Genomic DNA, 17,540 nt, shown 5'->3' with positions numbered 1-17,540 from the left:
CTTGGAGCCTGGGTCCTGCCCATTGATTGCTTTTTAACAATTAAGCTTGAATGCCTTTGGGTGAGGCCTTATAACTTCCTTATTCAACTCCTTTGCACATGTGATCTCTGAAGGCATTGACTTGGCAGTCCCTGGAGTCACACATTTCCTAGGATCTTACAGTGACTTACCTTTCTTGCTCCTTCTGTCCACGGACAACTCTCTCTCATCCTCTTACCTCTCCAGTCTCTCTCTTATCTTCTTTTTTCCCATCTTCATGGAATAGCTGACCCATGTACAGACTTTCTGTTTCTGTGCCAATTTAACCATATATACAAAAAGTCCCAAAGTTTTGCTGGATAGTGTGTGATTTTCATTTCACATGACCACTCCAACTGATGAGTGTACAACTATCCAACAAACCTTTGGAAACACCTTGGTAATTTATAAATCAGAAGTGAGAGGGAGGTAGTGGATACTCATGATAATTATAAGCATTGCTGATCATTTTACTTAATAGTTAAAAATTAAGATTAGAAATCCTTAGGTAGATAGCACATATTTTCAATGTTTATAAAAACTGTCTGGGTTTTGAAGATCTATTCCTGAAGAAATTTTATGTATTTGGGGACATTAATTTATATAACTCATCAAAGGCTTGAAACTTTTGGGCAGATTGGATAATGTCTGAATCATGTGTAAGAATTCTGTGAATCTGTAGAAGAAATGCTAAGGAAACTTTAGAGAGAAAGCACTTAGATTTCAAAAGCAAAATTTTATTTTGCAATGATGAAGATGGTCAGAGAACATCTTGATAAAAGAGAAGGGTGATTGAACATGGGCAGAGAGGAAGGACTCATCAAATAAAGTACCAGATGCAAATAATCGCCTACGCCAATTCGACCTGGGCGCATACCCTGTGTGTTGGTTTCAGAGCACTGGGCAAAACTTGGACACTGCTTTCAACCCTGTGATCCAATATCCCTTCCTCCTTAATCGAAGGCAGTGTCTCTTGGACTTACTCTTCTTAGCACCCAGCAACAGGTCACAGGAACAAACTTGTAACACAATCTGTTTAAACTTTCAGAAATCTGTGTTCACAGGCTAGGAGTGTGACTAGCAAGATCAAGACCATGAGTTTGAGCCCCAGTACTGTCCCCAGTCTATGTTTAATTATAGGCTGCTTAATAATTTCATCATTGGATTAGTTAAGGCATGTATATGAGAGAGATGAGATTTTAAAATTTTACTTTAGCCAATAGTTTCTATGAATATAATTTATAAATAGACAAAGTAAAATATGAAGATTTTCATTAAGAATGATTAGGGTCTACTAGAATGGGCGGTGCCACTTAGAGACCATTAGGTGTACCTGTCTACAACTAAAAATCTGTCCTTGAGTTTCACAGACAACATAGTACAGAGAGATGACCATTCTCTTTGCAGTAATTTGGTTTATGGGAGGTTGGGAGGAGGGATGCTGGTTATGGAGAAAGTCACTTTCTAGTAGAGAGGTTGCTTTGTACTCACACTAATGCCGATGCTATTTATGTGCAGATCAGTGACTGGCAGAACCTCTGGGTTAGATTACATGAACTCTGAGGTCCCTTCTGAGTTGGAAATTCTGCATTTGTCTTTTTCTTCTGTGTGTATGTGTTGTTTACCAGCAATTTTTCCTGTCTGTTCTTGCTTTAGGTTATTTTCTCCCAGGCTGCCAAGGCTCTTTCCTGCCAAGGCTGAAGCTTGTTATATTAGCTTGTTTTGATTAAGGAGGAAGGCTTCTGTAAATACAATTAAAAGGGAGAATTTCTCAAGACATTTTATACAAGTTCACTCCACTGAACTCATAGAACATGCAGATATCTTATTGGCCTGGGGGGGGCAAAAGATAGGAGGGGGTCTCCCCTGACTGGGCCATCCCCATCTCCCAACCATTAAATAGGGAGATGTATGGTATTGCTTGGAGCTCCTTGCCTAGCACAGGACAGGACACAGAGCAGCCTTTAGGTATAGTTGTGGGCTTTTCGTTTTTGTTTTTGCAGTTCTGGGGTTTGAACTCAGGGCCTTCCACTTGCTAAGCAAGTGCCCTACCACTTGAGCCAAGTCCCCGGGCATGTGGTTTCTTTTTCGTTCTTTTACTAACATCTTTATTAAGGTGTAACTCACATACCATACAATTCACCCACTTAAAGTATATAATTCAATGGTTTTTAATATATTCACTGAGTTGTGCAATCATTACTAAGTCAATTTTAGAACATTTTTATCACTCCCAAAAGAAACTTCATACTCTTTAACAGTCAAACTGCATTTCACCCTACCCCCAGCTCTAGAATACTAGACTACTTTCTGTCTCTATAGATTTGACTCCTTGTGATGTTTCTATAAAGATAGAGTAATACAATATGAAGTCTTTGTGACTGGCTGTGACTGGCTTCTTTAACTTAGCATAATGTTTTCAAGGTTCATCCATGTTGAAGTGTAAGTCAGTATTTCACTCCTTTTTATTGTCAAGTGACATTCCATGGTATGGATATACCAACTTAATTCATTTTATCAGTTGATGGACATTTGGGTCCTTACACCTTTTGGCTATTGTTCTTAATACTGGTGTAAGTACTCATGTACCACTTTTACCTAGGATTAAAATTGCTGAGTCATATGGTAGCTCAAGTTATAATTTTTTGAGGAACTGCCCAACTGTCTACAAGTTTTCCAATTTCTCTGTATTTTTGCTTACAGTCAACATCGTCTGTCTTTTCAATTATCATCATGCCTGTGGGTTATGAGGTGATAGTCCCTCGTGGGTTTGGTTTGCATTTCTCTGGTGGCCAATGATGTTGAGCATTTTTCATGTGATTATTGGCCACTCATGTATCTTTTTTTGCAGAAATGTCTATCCAGGCCTTTTGCTCACTATTTTCTTTGGCTGTACTGGGGTTTAAACTTGGGGCTTCATGCTTGCTAGGCAAGTGCTTTACTGCTTGAGCCAAGGCTCCCGACCATTTTTCTCTGGTTATTTTGGAGATAGGGTGTTGCTTTTTGCCCAGACTGGCATTAACCATGATCCTCCTATTTTAAGCTTTTGCTGTAGCTGGGATGACAGGTGTATATGACTATGCCTAGCTTTTTTCCATTGAGATGAAGTCTTGCAAACTTTCACCTGAACTGGCCTGGAACCACAATCCTTCCAGTCTCAGCCTCTCAAGTAGCTAGGATTACAGGTGCCAGTCACTGGCACCTGGACTCTTTTTTAAATGGGATTATTAGTCTTTTCATTATTGAGTTCTAAGAGTTCTTTGAATATTCTAGATATAAGTCGACATATGATTTGCAAATGTTTCCCCCTCCTCCTGTTGTTTTTCCTTTTACTTTCTTGATGGTGCCATTTGAAACATAAAAGTTTTTACTTTTGGTGAAGTACCATTTAACTAATTTTTCTTTTGTTGCTTGTGCTTTTGGCATCATAGCTAAGAAATTTACCTCACCCAAGGTCAGAGAAGTTGACCACTATGTTCTTGAGCTGCCAATCTTCCCATAAGAAAGCAACTCCTGGGGTCGCATCTCAGTTGATGGCACTCCACCCTTGAAAATGTTTGGGTCAGAAGCATTTGAGTCTTTCCTGACTCCTATGTTTCTCCCCTGTACTATAAACAGACTATCAGCAATTCCTGTAGAATTTTGGAGTCTGACAGTCTTCTTTCATTTTTGTCTTCCTTTGTCCCTTCTAGTCCATGCTGGTAGAGAGTTTATGCTGGTATACGATCCTCAGTGCCATATGGGTACACTGTGCGTGTCTTGGGAGTACTCCTGTGACAGGATGCTTGCCCACAGATCTTTCCTGATAATCCCATCTCTTCCTGGGTTTTGCTGAAACGGCTGAGGAAATCCAGGAGTCACATTTGTGATCGCCTCAGGACAAATGTCCAATCCTATTGTGTGATTGAACAATTTGAATTTTTATTTTTGGGGAGTTTGAACTCAGGGTCTACACCTTGAGTTACTCCACCAGCACTTTTTTATGATGGGTTTTTTGAGATAGGGTCTCAATAACTATTTGCCTGGCTGTCTTCGAACTGTGATCTTCCTGCTCTCTGCCACCTGAGTAACTAGGATTACAGGTGTGAGCCACGGGCCAATTTGAACTTTTGACCTTTTAAGGAGTTAGCAACAGGTTGTCTGTCTACCCACATCCTTGTTTTCTGATAGGAAATTTCCTAACTTTAGCATCTTTTGCTATTTGAATATGAAAAGACCGTAAATCATCAAATCCTGGCTACTTTTTTTTAAGGGTTCTTCCCTCAATCAATCTTTTCCCTTTTTCATTTTACTATAAACAGCAAAAGAAACCAAGCTGTATTTTCAACACTTTTTCTGTTTTTGCTGCTTTTTTGAACGGTGAAGACGAAGCTCAGATTTCTATAAGTTTAACCTACCTTTTCTCTTTGGAAGTTACATGCTTTCTTATTAATATATAAAGCTGAAGCCCACGTGTGTGGGATAGATCCCAGGAGTTGTGGATAAAGCCATGGCTACCTGTTATCTTCAGCCACACCTCACTTCAACATCTTGCCCTGAATAGTCCTTCCTGTAGGAACTGTGGACAAGAATGATTCACCACGTTCGTGCTCCCAGGGACTGTCCCATTTCTGAAGTCAACAGGGTGCCCATTGAGTTGGCCTCTATGGAGTCATCTCCCTTCTGTTTATCTCACATTTCTGGCTCAGGAAGATGTGACACGGGTTTATACCAAATCCTTAACAGAGACACCATCAGCTATTCCAGTGTATGAGTCCACTGGACTTGTTATAGAATTTATTAGGAGTTATTAATCTTAAAAAGTCAGTTCATTCTTCCAGAAATAAGTCTTTCAAAAGGTCAGCTTGATTTTTAATTAAGAACAAATTTTTTTTGCAGGTTAAACTGTGAGTCCAAATAGCTGTGTTGAATGGATCCTGCAGCAGTCAATCCTGCAATAATTAGCAGACAGGCAGGCTTGTTCAGCACCATTAAAAGTTCCTTTTGCTCTAATGAGAGGAAAGTTCGGGTGATGGTACTTACTGCAGCTTCTGCCTGGTGGTGGTGGTGGGTGTCTGGACTTTCCTTTCCACCATCTTGTTTCTCTGACTCTGTGCCTCTCTTTCCCCTCCTCTCCCATTTTTGTGTCCTTTCTCTGTGGCTCACTCCTGCTTGCCTCATTGGGGAGGAAACTGGAAACTCCTTTCAGTGACCTGTAGAGAGGCGAGAGTCTATGAGCCATCTCCCAGGGGGATTGGAAGGGCTTCAGTTTTGGGTGCTGACCTACTCTGCTGCAAATGTTCTGGGCTTTTGGAACCCCTGCCAGCAATGTTCAGAGCACACAGTGAGCCAGAGAAATCTAGAAAGAGGCCGGTGTCTCCCAGAGTTAAGTCAGACTCACTGCATTCAATGACAAAGCTACATAGACTGAGAAAGACACTCTCTTCCCAGGTCTGTCTCAGTCCTGATTTACCAGACAGCAAGTCCTGCCTCCTCCTCCTCCTCCTTTTTTTTTTTTCTGTGGTGCTAGGACTTGAACTCAGGGCCTACACCTCGAGCCACTCCACCAGTCCTTTTTGTGAAGGGTTCTTTCAAGATAGGCTCTCACGGAACTAATTGGGGCTGGCTTCGAACCAAGATCCTTCTGATCTCTGCCTCCTGAATAGCTAGGATTACAGGCATGAACCACCAGCACCCAGCCTCTTTCTTTTTTAATAGAGAGCAAAGGCAGTCCACAGGACCACAGACTACAGCAGGCAGGATCTGGCTAGAATTTGATAACCTTGGTTTGATTGGTGACCAGTGAGTGATACTGCTCTTTCAGTAAAAGTAAAGTGGTCAGATATCTTTTATTAATAAGTCGATGTGTGCAAAAGTGACTCAATTTGAAGAAAGATATTAAATAATCAATTATCCAGGGGTGATGTTCAATCTAGCTGAAATCATGAAGTTGGTAGCATGAGGGGACTGCAGATGCCACAGGAGCTGGTTGGGTGTGCGTTGGAGGAGAAAGGCAAGCACCCCAAATACCTGCATTTTCTGGATACCAAGTGCCCTCAGCATGTAGAGCATGGTGATCACCCCTGTGCAGAAAGGTGAGTTTGAAGGCTACAGGTTGTCTCCAAGTTTCCCCTTTACTTCTTCCCCTTGCTCACGGTGGATCATCTTTGGCTTATGCTTTCCCTGTTTGCATAAGGGAAAAAGGGAGGGACATTCTGGACACCTTCACTCAGAACTTTGTGCCCACCTACACACAAATAAGCACTCCGTATGCTAGGCATTTCCAGGAATCTGTAACCTAGAGAGTGTTTTATACCAATCCTGGAGACAGTCATAGAGGCCAGGCTATGTCCCTGACTTGCTCATTTAGGGTCTGCTATCTCAGCAAGGTATGACTGTTGTGTGTTACTGTGTACACCCCAGGAGTGATCCTACTTACAGGTGACATAGCTCTTTGTGCCCCCACCCAGTCTTACAGTGGACAGTTACTTCTCTATTTGGAATACAGAAAATACTATGTGTTTGTAAAAGAAGAAATAGAATTTGTCAATGTATTCTCTTGTGGCTTGTGGCTAGGACTCTGTGTTCTTTATGACATTCTCCTCAAACACTTGCTGCATCAGTGTCTCAAGTAGGAAAACAGTTTTCTGTTCCTGAGAAAGTCATGTTTGTGATCAGCACCAAATTTGACTTTCAGGAAGCTTGCAGAAAGTAGCCAGTAGCTCTGAGGGCATAATTCCCACTGAAATATGTCTGTCTGTCTCCACAGCACCACAAAAAGGACCAGGTGGGACAAAAAGTGCAGAAGACATTTCTCTGACTGTTGCTGGGTGGCTGCCCACACATAACATGTATTGATTGACATGGCAGCACTAAACTAGGATGTGTCCTATTACACAGAAGCGGGCATCTGCTGTGGGATCCTCATGCAGCTTCCAAGTGCTTGTGGTGGCCTGAGGTGAAGGGTGACAATGCACGGATGTGCCCTGACTCACCAGGAATGGTAATGAGAAAGCAGGACACTCAGGAGCTGCCACTCTAATCCCAGGCCTCCAAGTGATTGTGAAATGGAAAGCGTGAGTGCTAAGTTTGGTGGCACTGGACCCTGTGGCCTCAGGCAGGTCTGTTCAGCGCTGCTTTTCTCCCCCTCCACTTGGAAGTGGAGAAAATACCATTGGGGCATCATCAGCCAAGATGGCCATGTAGAAGCCTGAGGCTTCTTTGGGCCAAGGACAGAATGCGTGAGGGTGTGGACCTATGAGAGAGGAGCAGCATGCAGGGCCAAGAGAGCTGCAGAGAAAGGAGTTGTTTTTCCTGACAAAGGCCTTTTGTGGGGGAAGTGCGAAGTAGGGGTTAGCGTCCTGGGGAGAGCAGACCCTGCAGTGAGGAGGTTGAAGGTACAAGAAAAGATTAGGGAAGAGAGGCAGAAAGGTTATCTGGAGGCCAGTGGTTTTCTTTTTTCTTTCTTTCTTTTTTTTGGTGGGACTGGGGTTTGAACACAGGGCTTTGTGCTTGCAAAGCAGGCTCTGTACTGCTTGAGCCACACCTCTAGTCCATTTTGCTCTGGTATTTTAGAGAGATGGGAGTCTCATGAACTATTTCTTCTGGCTGCCTCCAAAGCACAATCCTACCGATCTCAGCCTCCCAAGTGGCTAGGATTACAGAAGTGCACACTGGCACCCTGCTCCAATGTTTTCTAATGCTGTGTGAACTGTCTTTTAAGGCTCTGGAAGGATGATAGCAGGAGTGCCTGGCAGGTCCCTTTCATTTCACCAACAATCTCTTAAATTTAAGGAAAGCTATGCAAAAAGAGGATAGTCCTTTGATAGAAATCTGGAAACTGCACAACTGTCACAAAGCTGATATGATGAAAACGAACAGCTATGGGAGTGCACACCACTGTGCACTTGGCATAAATGCAGACATCCACATAAATGCCTCTCTTATTAGAAAACCTTCTGCATCCTGTCTACCAACAAAACTAAGGCTGAGCTTGGAGGACGGAGGGAGGATGAGGTGTAAAGACTGTAGCATCTAGTACTGGAGTAAACTAGAAGCTCTTTGGACAGGGCTTCCATGAGTCTTGGGGTGATTGTAGCCTAAGAGGATAGGGGTTGAGAGAATATAGAGACTTCTGAAAAATTTGAATGTCCTAGAGCCAAAGAGATCATAGCCTTGTTTCCTAAACAATGACCAGAAAGATTCCAAAGCTCTTAGAGAATGGATTTCCTACCCTCGTCCTCATCAAAAAGTGGCATATGAAAGGTGGTCTGTTGTGGTTAGTAGACGGAGGGTCCAAGTTAGCAAGCTTCTCTCTTCTTCCATGTGGTGTGGAAGCACCTGATGCTGCCACATATCTTGGAGAGAAGCAGCAAGCTAGTGGGGCTGTATGCTAGGGCAGGCATGACTAAGAAGCACTCTTGGCATGGGTCAGGAACACCTGTCAGAAGTAGCAGTTGTCTTAACCTAGCCAAGAGGATGGGCACAAGTGTACCAGCAGGTGCTAGTTAGGTGCTCCAGATGAACTCAGCTATATGCCATCAAGACATGAGGACTCACATCTGCCATCAAGAATCTGGAGCCCTATTACCTATTGATTTGTGGTCACATACCCTCTGACACCATCTTGGAGAAGATTGGGGGAAATCTGAAAGTTTGGGTGTTTACTCAAAAGAGATCATGTGATGAAGACTAAGATTCTCCAAATTGATTAAGGTTTGACCTCGGCCACTCCTACCCCGAGGGGTGGAGACACTAAGAAACATGAAGTGAGTGTCGGAAAGTAAAGACGTTTCATTATTGTGTACATTTGTGTTGAATATGTGTAATATTTTTGATCCCACACGCAGTTATCTTTTGCTGGTAGCATATGGGTGATGGTGATTTTTACACTGTTCCTTTCTACCCATAAAGTTTTTTCCTTTATGCAATACATTGGTAAGGAAAACTTCAACAAACTGTGGTAAAATTGCTTTATTTATTTTCAGAGCACTAATGTGTTATTGAGGCACAATATTTCAGAGTCTTGAAGCAACAATGTCTATCCTGTACAGCAAGGAGGGATATAGTTGTTTTTTAATTGCTCAGGGGCACAAAATAGAGAAGATATAAATCACAACCCTTTTCCTAGTCTTAACTCACTAATCTAGAAACTCAATATCCCATTCACAGCCTAGAACTGAGAAAGATCTAGAAACATTCACTATTATTCTGATTAGCTGGCATGAAATGGATGTACTAAGATCTCAAGTCCTGCATGAGCTTGTCCTAGAAACCTTAACTGGGGGGTGATGGGGGATGCCAAAAAAGACAGACATAGGTATGAGAAATATCCATTGTCCTGTTAGAAAGGAAAACAAGAAAGGCTGCCATCGGGTGGTCCAGAAATTATGGCATAACCTTGAAATACAAAGATGTGATTAGATTGATGAAAGGTAGCATAGCTCAAAAGACACATGGAAGAGAACTGATACAAGTGGGCATGGTTCCTGATGTCTTAAAATTCAGAGGCAATGCATTGGAAGAGGAAGGAGAGGAACCCGTTTGAGTGACTGCTTGGGGAACCCCACCTGGGATGGCTCTTTCCTCTTCTTATTCTGCTTGTGCCCTGCTGGGGCCCAGAGGCACCTGCCCCTGTTCTGGAGGTGTGAGTAGCACAAGCTGAGGTCTGGGGCCAGGGATGGCAGGAAAACATTTTCCATGTAAGAGGGAGACCTGCCAGATAAGTTCCTTCCAGGAACTCTGAGTCAGTAGAGTAGAGTAAGACAGTAGCAGTGGTCAGTGGGAAGTAGTTGGTGGTTAGTGGTCAGCTCTGGTATATGTCTTGAAGGTGTAGAAAGGATTTGCTAATAGATTGGATGTGGGATGAGAGAAAAAGAGAGGGATTAGCGGTGACTGCAGGGCTATTGGTCTGCGCATGTGAATCAGCAATGATTATCCACTGGAATGGAAAAGACTCAGAACCCAGAGTATAGTTTAAGAGTACAAGATATCCTTAAAGACGTGATATAGGTAGTTGGATATTATGAATCTGGAGTTCAGAAGAAATGTTAGGCTGGAAATACAATTGGAGAGTTACTGGGATATAAGTGGTGGGCAAAATTCAGGAACTGAGTGGTGCCATTTTAGCTTGGGTGGAGAGAGAGGAAGGAAAGATCGTTCACTAGAGATTCAGAGGAGGAGGAAGATCCAGCAAAAGAGAGTTTGCCTATGTTTTCTAAGACAGAAATGCAGCACAAACCTCTTTTTACTGCTAGAATTTGTAATCAGGGCTAATGCCTATTGAATAAATTAAACCAACATTAGCCTTTCAGAGTCTGAGAATCTGAAGAGGACCTAATTATCACGTGGCCCAGTGTTTTCCACATGGCAGGTCTTAGAGGGTTGAGAATTCACTTTATTGAATCCTGACTGACATTTTTAAACAAGTGAACTAGAATTGAATAGAACTTTGGCTTATTGCATGTGGTAGGGATAAGCATTGTTTCTGAAGCTACTATGATAGTAAATGCATGTGTGTGTGTGTGTGTGTGTGTGTGTGTGTGCATTCCTCATCAGGTAAATTTTTCCCCTTTTCCTTTGGCTCTCAAGTGAACAGCATTGCACTATATAGTCCTTGGCTTGGGATACCGCAGTATTGTCATGGTGCAGGAATGGCCTATTTTTTTTATTATTGTAATATTTTAATTTAAAGATAACATTAGGGTCACTAGCAACCTGCACAGACGTGAGGCTCATTGTCCTCAACAGGAGGCCGTGTCACTTCTCAGCTGGACTCTAGCCAAAGCTGGCAACGGACTCTGAGGAGCAACCTGGTGCTCTCTAACAAAGCCAGAGCTGCACCTGTGAGTTTACGCCCAGAGAACTCACCTGTGCACAAGAAGCTGTGCACTAGAATGTATATTTCATTATGGGTTTTTCTTATTTATTTGTTCATTTATTTACTCATTCATTCATTTTATTTATTTATTTACCTGTTTTTTGCTATGGAAGATTTCAAACGTACATAAAAGTTAATAGAGCAGTTTAATGAATACCTACATGTCTGTCACTCAGCTTCAATAATCATTAATTCACAGCAATCTCATTCCGCCTACACCCCGCCCACTCACGCCTACTGCTGAGTCACAAAGCACATCCCAGACATGGTATCATCTCATCCACAAGTAGTTCAGTATATAGCCACTAATAGTAATAACCATGATACCTTATTATATATAAGACAAAATAAAAATAGTGGGTTTTTGTTTGTTTGTTTGTTTTGCAGTACTGGGGCTTGAACTCAGGGCCTACACCTTGAGCCACTCCACCAAGTCCTTTTTTGTGATGGGTTTTTGTGATAGGGTCTTGTGAATTATTTGCCCGGGTTGGCTTCAAACTGCAATCCACTTGATCTCTGCCTCCTGAGTAGCTAGGATTACAGGCGTGAGTCACCGGTGCCCAGTTAAAATCATTTCTTAATACCTTATCAGGTCAGAGTCCAAATTTTTAATTTTGTCATAAATGTGATCATTCTTGAGACAACTAGGACTCTGAAAATGATAGCATATTTAACAATACTTAAAAACCATGGCTAATTTCTTTGAATCTGCTACTGATTTTGTGTTTTTTAAGTCTTATTCTGAAATATTTATGGGTAAAATGATATGTTAATTTAGGATTTGCTTCAAAATACGGTACCATGTGTAAAGTGAAGCAAGATTGGCTGTGAGTCAATGCTGAAGCTGAGAGGTGGGCACATGAGGGCTTATCATAAAATTCTCTCCACTCTTTAATGTATATGAACTGATTCATAATGAAGTTTTGAAAAAGCAGCTCTAAATATTATATTACATTTAGAAAAGATAGATCAAAAAAAGAAAAAGGAAAGTAAGGCTATGGTACCTGGGATAGAGGAATTGAAGTTGTTGAAATGCCTATTATTAACCCATGCACGGGTGAGTTCTCTGGCTGTAAACTCACAGGTGCAGCTCTGGCTTTGTTAGAGAGCACCAGGTTGCTCCTCATAGGTCGTAGCCAATCGTGGCCAGAGTCCAGGTGAGAAGTGACATTGCCTCGTGTTGAGGACAATGGGCCCCATGTCTGTACAAGGCCTTCTCTGCACCTTGTATTGTGCTTCGCTGGGGGTGGGCAGGAGGATATGTTGATTGTGTCTCAACTCCAGGGCCAAGAGAAGTATTATGGGATGCAGCTGGGCCAGAACAGCTGTTTCTGCAACATGAATGCTGGACCAAGCTGCTTACTGCTTGCTTTCTTCCCGGGAAGCCTTTCTTTGTTGTAGGTATGTTTCGCCCAGTTTACAACAGGAAACACACAGATGCTAATTTTGTTTTGTTACAAAGGAAATAATATGTTTATGAGAAATTTAAGACATTACAAATAAATAAAAGGAAGAAAATGAAAATCTGCATGTCCACATCTATTTTTTTAGTCTTTTTTCTTAGCTTATAGTCTGTCTATTTGAATGTGCTTTCTTCACCAAAGAATTTTTTCATATTATTGAACATTCTTTAACAATACAGTTTTTGATGGTGGGTTGGTATTTTGTTGTGAAAATGACATGATTCATTTAAATAATTCCGAATGTTCAATAGAGACTGTTTCCCACATTTCTTTCTTGTTCTTTTTTCTTTTTCTTTCTTCCTCCATTCCTGTCTTGTTTTTGTCTTGGCTTATTTTGAAGCAGGTCTCAGTGCTCTGACTTGTTTCCAAATGCAACCAACTCCACTGTCAATTATAAGGTTTGAATACTTCATGGGAAAACAGTACAAACTCAGAATCATTAGCCTTTTGATATTTGTGTTCTCTACCCTCTATTCTTTCCAGACAGTAGCCTCTTCTCTCTTCTTTCTCTTTCTCAGACATGGTTTCCAACTGTCTCCTGAGATGCCCAAGAGTTCACAATTATTCATCTCTGCACACTTACCCTGCAAAGCAAAAAAGTTCTGTGGTCAGCAGAACTAAGCATCTTGACACAGCAGTTCAGGGGCCATCTGTTTCAACTCAAACATGTCCCTTGAAAGTTTCAGCGATGATTTATCAAAGGGTTATGTAGTCTATAACTATTTCCTTGAGATAAATTCCTGGGTAGAATGGCTGGATCAGAGCAAAGTGTGCATTCTTGACGACTGTTAAGAAGGAGCTGTGCTGATTTACTTTCTGCCAGGGCTCCTGAGGAGTGTGCTTTGACTGAAATAATTAATGAGCTAGATTTGGAGAAACATTTCTCTGGTTCATTTGTCATTCTGTTCCCTGTCAGCTCACATTGCAGTAAAGAATCAAAGTTCAGTCTGGGTAGCCAGACCAATATGGATGGTGCTATGCTTTGAAGTGTTCCCCAAAAGTTCATGGTATTGGAAACTTAATTCCCAAATTCATATATTAATGGTATCTGGAGTGAGGCTTCTGGGAGGTAATTATGGTTAGAGGCGGTCATTGGGTGGGACCCTATTATGGCATCAGTAGCTAGCTTTGTGAGAGGAGGAAGAGGAGAGACCCAAGCTAGCATGCTTGCTCTGTCTCATGCTGTGTGGCCCTCTGCCATGTTTTGATGGAACCAGAAGCTCTCACCAGACACTAACCAGATGCTCAGGCTCTTGGATCTTCCATCCTCCAGAACCATAAGCCAAATAAACTTCTTTTTTATTTTTTTTAAACTGGACTAGGTATTTTGTTATAGCAACAGAAAACAGACTTAAAAAATGGAATCTAGAGAGACCAGACTCTGTATAAATGTGATGGAAGAGCTAAGGAAGTGCAGTTCTGGAAGAAGTTGGTTAGAAGATCAGAGCGGGGTTACCTGCCAGGGACCCTGAAGGGGAACTGTCTGGCGGGTGGCCAGAAGCTGGCGTAGATCAGATCAGTAGCACAGGCAGTTGGGCAGAAAAACTGGATGTGAAGCAGAGGAAAATGGACAGATAGAGTACAAGAAGGTGAACTGGACCCTGAATCTGTCTTTCACTGTATCTGATGCCAGGGGTGCTGGAGACCTGTTGAAGTTGGTGCCTCTGGCAGTGGAGTCCTGAACATTCACAGACAGGTCTAGGAGGTGATCTGGTGGGAACTGAGGGAGATGCATATCCTGCTGGGGTATGGAACAAGATGAGCCAGCATCAGCCTAAGGCCTGCACTGAACTTCCAGACATGATGGCTGCTTTTTAACTTGAAGCTTCCAAACCTCATTTAAATTTCCCTGGCAGATAGATAATCCCAACTTGGAGCCATAGAGGGAAAGGACTTTGGGAAGCCTAGTTCCAGCTTAGCTAAATTCACATGGAACTATTTCCACATACTACTACTGCAAGTAGTGCTGAAGGACTTAGTTGGCACAAGATAGAAAAATGAATCTACATATGGAAATCCGTATAAAAGATATGAAAATACTTCCAATCAACAATTAGAAGCCATTGATAATGAAGCTGTTGTGTCATGAAGAATTTATACATTTACAGTACTTGAACTTGTCTGTCACACCAATTCCCCTCTAAACCCAAGGAACCTATTTTATTGCTATCATAGGATACTTGTCATATGTTCCAAACATGGGTAATAAATATTGTGTTTTAAGAAGGGCATTATGATAAATGAAGTAAGTCAGGCACATTTTAAAAGACAAATGCCATATGTTCTCACTAACAAAGTTGATCTCATAGAAATAAAAGGTAGAACAGTGGTTACCAGAGGCTGGGAAGGCAAGGAGGGGAGATGGACAGCAGATAGTTAATGGGTAGTGGCACAGTTGTATAGAAGGAATAACTTCTAAGAGTCTATGACACAGGAAGGGTAACTATGGTTGGCAATAATTAATCGTACATTCCTAACTAACTAGTAAGGTCTTGGGATATAGCTCAAGTGGTAGACTGCTTGCTGAGCATGTGTGAGGTCCTGAATTCAAACCCCAGTACCTCCAAAAACAAAAAAAAAAAGACAGCTATTAGACAGTTTTTTTGAGTGTTGCCAACTCAAAGAAATGATAACTGTTTGAGGTAATGGACACACCAAATACTGAAACATTATACATCACATATGAACACTAATAATTCACACTGTACCTCATCAATATATACAATTATTATGTGTAAATTACAAATAAAAATATATTTTAAAAGTCTGCTTTATAATATTAAAGAACTCAAAGTTGTATTAAAGATCCCTGCTGTGGAAAACACCTCCAGGGGCAAACACAAATATTTCCAACTTTTTCCTGTTTTAAGGCATAATTTTTTAAGCTTTGTTAGTAACAGTGACAGTGTGAGATCCATAGTGATAGAAGTGAATGAGAGAAAGACAGAACCAGCATAATATGGGAGTGGGAGATAATTTAAGGCCTCTGTCTTTGTGTACTTTTTCTTATTAGGATGGTTAAATCCCACATTATTACCAGGATCAGTGACAGAGATTCCTGCAGGTAGCAATGACTATCTACAATGATTCTTTAATATTTTTCTAAACACAATTTTGTTCATGATTTTGTCATGAGGAATCCCAAAGGGAGTCAGGTATTACTGGCACAATTCTAGGAAGATTTTTGTTGTTCTCACACGAAGTTATGAAACATACAAATGATCATGATTGCTTTCAAGTGAGATGCACTGGCCAGACTTCTGCAGGGAATGACCCTAGACCAAGATTTAAGGTTAAGGTCGAAAGTCACACCACCAAACTGGGTTACCAAAGGAGCTGCTGCCCACACAAGTAGACCCATTGCCTCAGAGAGCCGGCTTCTTCAGCCTTTCGAACCATTTTGTGAGCCCTCTGTATCCTTAAGAGCCATCTCTGCATTTACACTAATTATGGTGTACATACAGTAAAGACCCTGCCTACTGCACGACTGCACTAGAATCTGGGGAGAGCAGCAGTTGAGTTTTTCAGCTCTGAGAGTTAACTAGGACAACGTAGATTAAGGGGTTCAGCTGAAAGCACCTGGCTCGGGGTCACTCTATTTCCCCTCTCTGTATTCAAACCAGTCAATCTCACCTAACTTCATTGTTGTTGCGTCTTCCCCATGGTCTAAGGAGCAGCCAACTCTTGCCACAACTGCATGTTTTTCTCTAAAGCTACAACCAACTGTAGTTTGCACCTTTCATTAAATTTCCCAAAGCAGGGGGAAAGTAGGAGCTTGGTCCACCCAGGCCTGTCTCTCCTCTAGTCCAGAATCTCCTGGACAATTGAGTCTTCTCTCCTTTGGGCAAAGGATAATGTCTTGCTAATGTTTGGCCTTGATTGACAGGGCATAAAAAGCATATGAAACTGTGTGAACTGCTTCCTGTGTGGATCCAGAGTTGGGGCCTGAAGTTTATGCAATTCAGGAGCCTTTTTGAAGAAAAATAATGCAAAATTACAAAAACAAAATTTTTTATTAAAATGAACACTTAGAATTGGAAAAGAAATCACAACAAAGTACAAAATTTCACAAGCTGACAAGTATCAGAAACTTCACATGTCTAAAATACCTTTCCTCCTATTTTTAGCTACTTATTGTAAAGTACCTGTGGCAAAGTCACCACATTTATTAAAATGAAGCAGCGTTTGTGCAAATCACATTTTATTTACCATAATTTCCATCTTTCTTTCCTGTTTTAGGGTATTTCAGTTTTCTTACTCATCTTTATCTTTTCTATTTTAATTTTCATGTTTTGTTAGCTATTGTGGTTCTTTTTATAATCTGTCTTCAGCAAAGGATTTAGTTTCTGTTATAATAACAAGAGAGTTTTTGACAAGTTGAAGTTTCTGCTAATTCTTATTTTTGATTTATATTATTGGCTTTCACCAGGTTATTTCCTTCCTGTGATATTTATTCTGTATGACCAGTGATTCTGAAAACAATATATAAAATTAATCTGAAAGTAAGGCCTGCATGAGCCATTCAGATACATTTGGAAATTGTTACTAAGTTATGTTACATAATTGGGCAATCAAATTATACTTAAACTACTATTGACCTATGAATGAATATGTACAGTTTTTCTTTTTTAAAAAATGAAATGCTTCACGAATTTGCTTGTCATCCTTGCTCAGAGGCCATGCTAATCTCCTCTGTATTGTTCCAATTTTAGTAAATGTGCTGCCCAAGCGAGCAATGAATATGTATAGTTTGTCTCTGAAATACTGTTTACTTTTTTTTCCCCCTCTCTCTAGGCCATTTCTGAGCATGGGTGGCAACTTTGCATAACATCTCATCAGAAGCTGACACACTTCCTCATGATGAGAGATGAAATTTGACACTTTGGATTGCATAAAACATGAGACCTCACAAAGCAACTGTTTGTACTATTATTTGTACCCTATAAACATAAAAATTCTGACACATTCCATTTTGCACAATTTCCAACAAACATGAGAAAATTGAATGACAGATTGATTATTGTAAATACTGCAGTGTGTGTTGCTAATAACAGGAATTTTACTTGAGGGTCCTCTGCTGACAATTTTACAGACCTGATGACTGGAAAAATGTCCCACAGACAGTCATTGTTTTTTCTCTACTACCCTCATCCTTGCAGTGCCAGGTGCTGTGGGGCCCTTTCATTTCCTGGGGTCTCTGG

At 41.2% G+C, this 17,540-nt stretch overlaps 1 non-coding gene across 1 annotated transcript; it reads right to left on the bottom strand.

The window, feature by feature from the left end:
* Positions 1-16,968: 16,968 nt before the first annotated feature.
* Positions 16,969-17,075, bottom strand: LOC141415897 (U6 spliceosomal RNA). The gene has a single exon (XR_012440848.1). It is a non-coding gene; the product is annotated as a U6 spliceosomal RNA (small nuclear RNA).
* Positions 17,076-17,540: the final 465 nt, after the last annotated feature.

The sequence above is a fragment of the Castor canadensis genome, chromosome 13, assembly GCF_047511655.1.
Source record: "Castor canadensis chromosome 13, mCasCan1.hap1v2, whole genome shotgun sequence".
In the NCBI taxonomy this organism is placed as follows: domain Eukaryota; kingdom Metazoa; phylum Chordata; class Mammalia; order Rodentia; family Castoridae; genus Castor; species Castor canadensis.
This window is presented reverse-complemented; position numbering and strand designations above follow the sequence as displayed.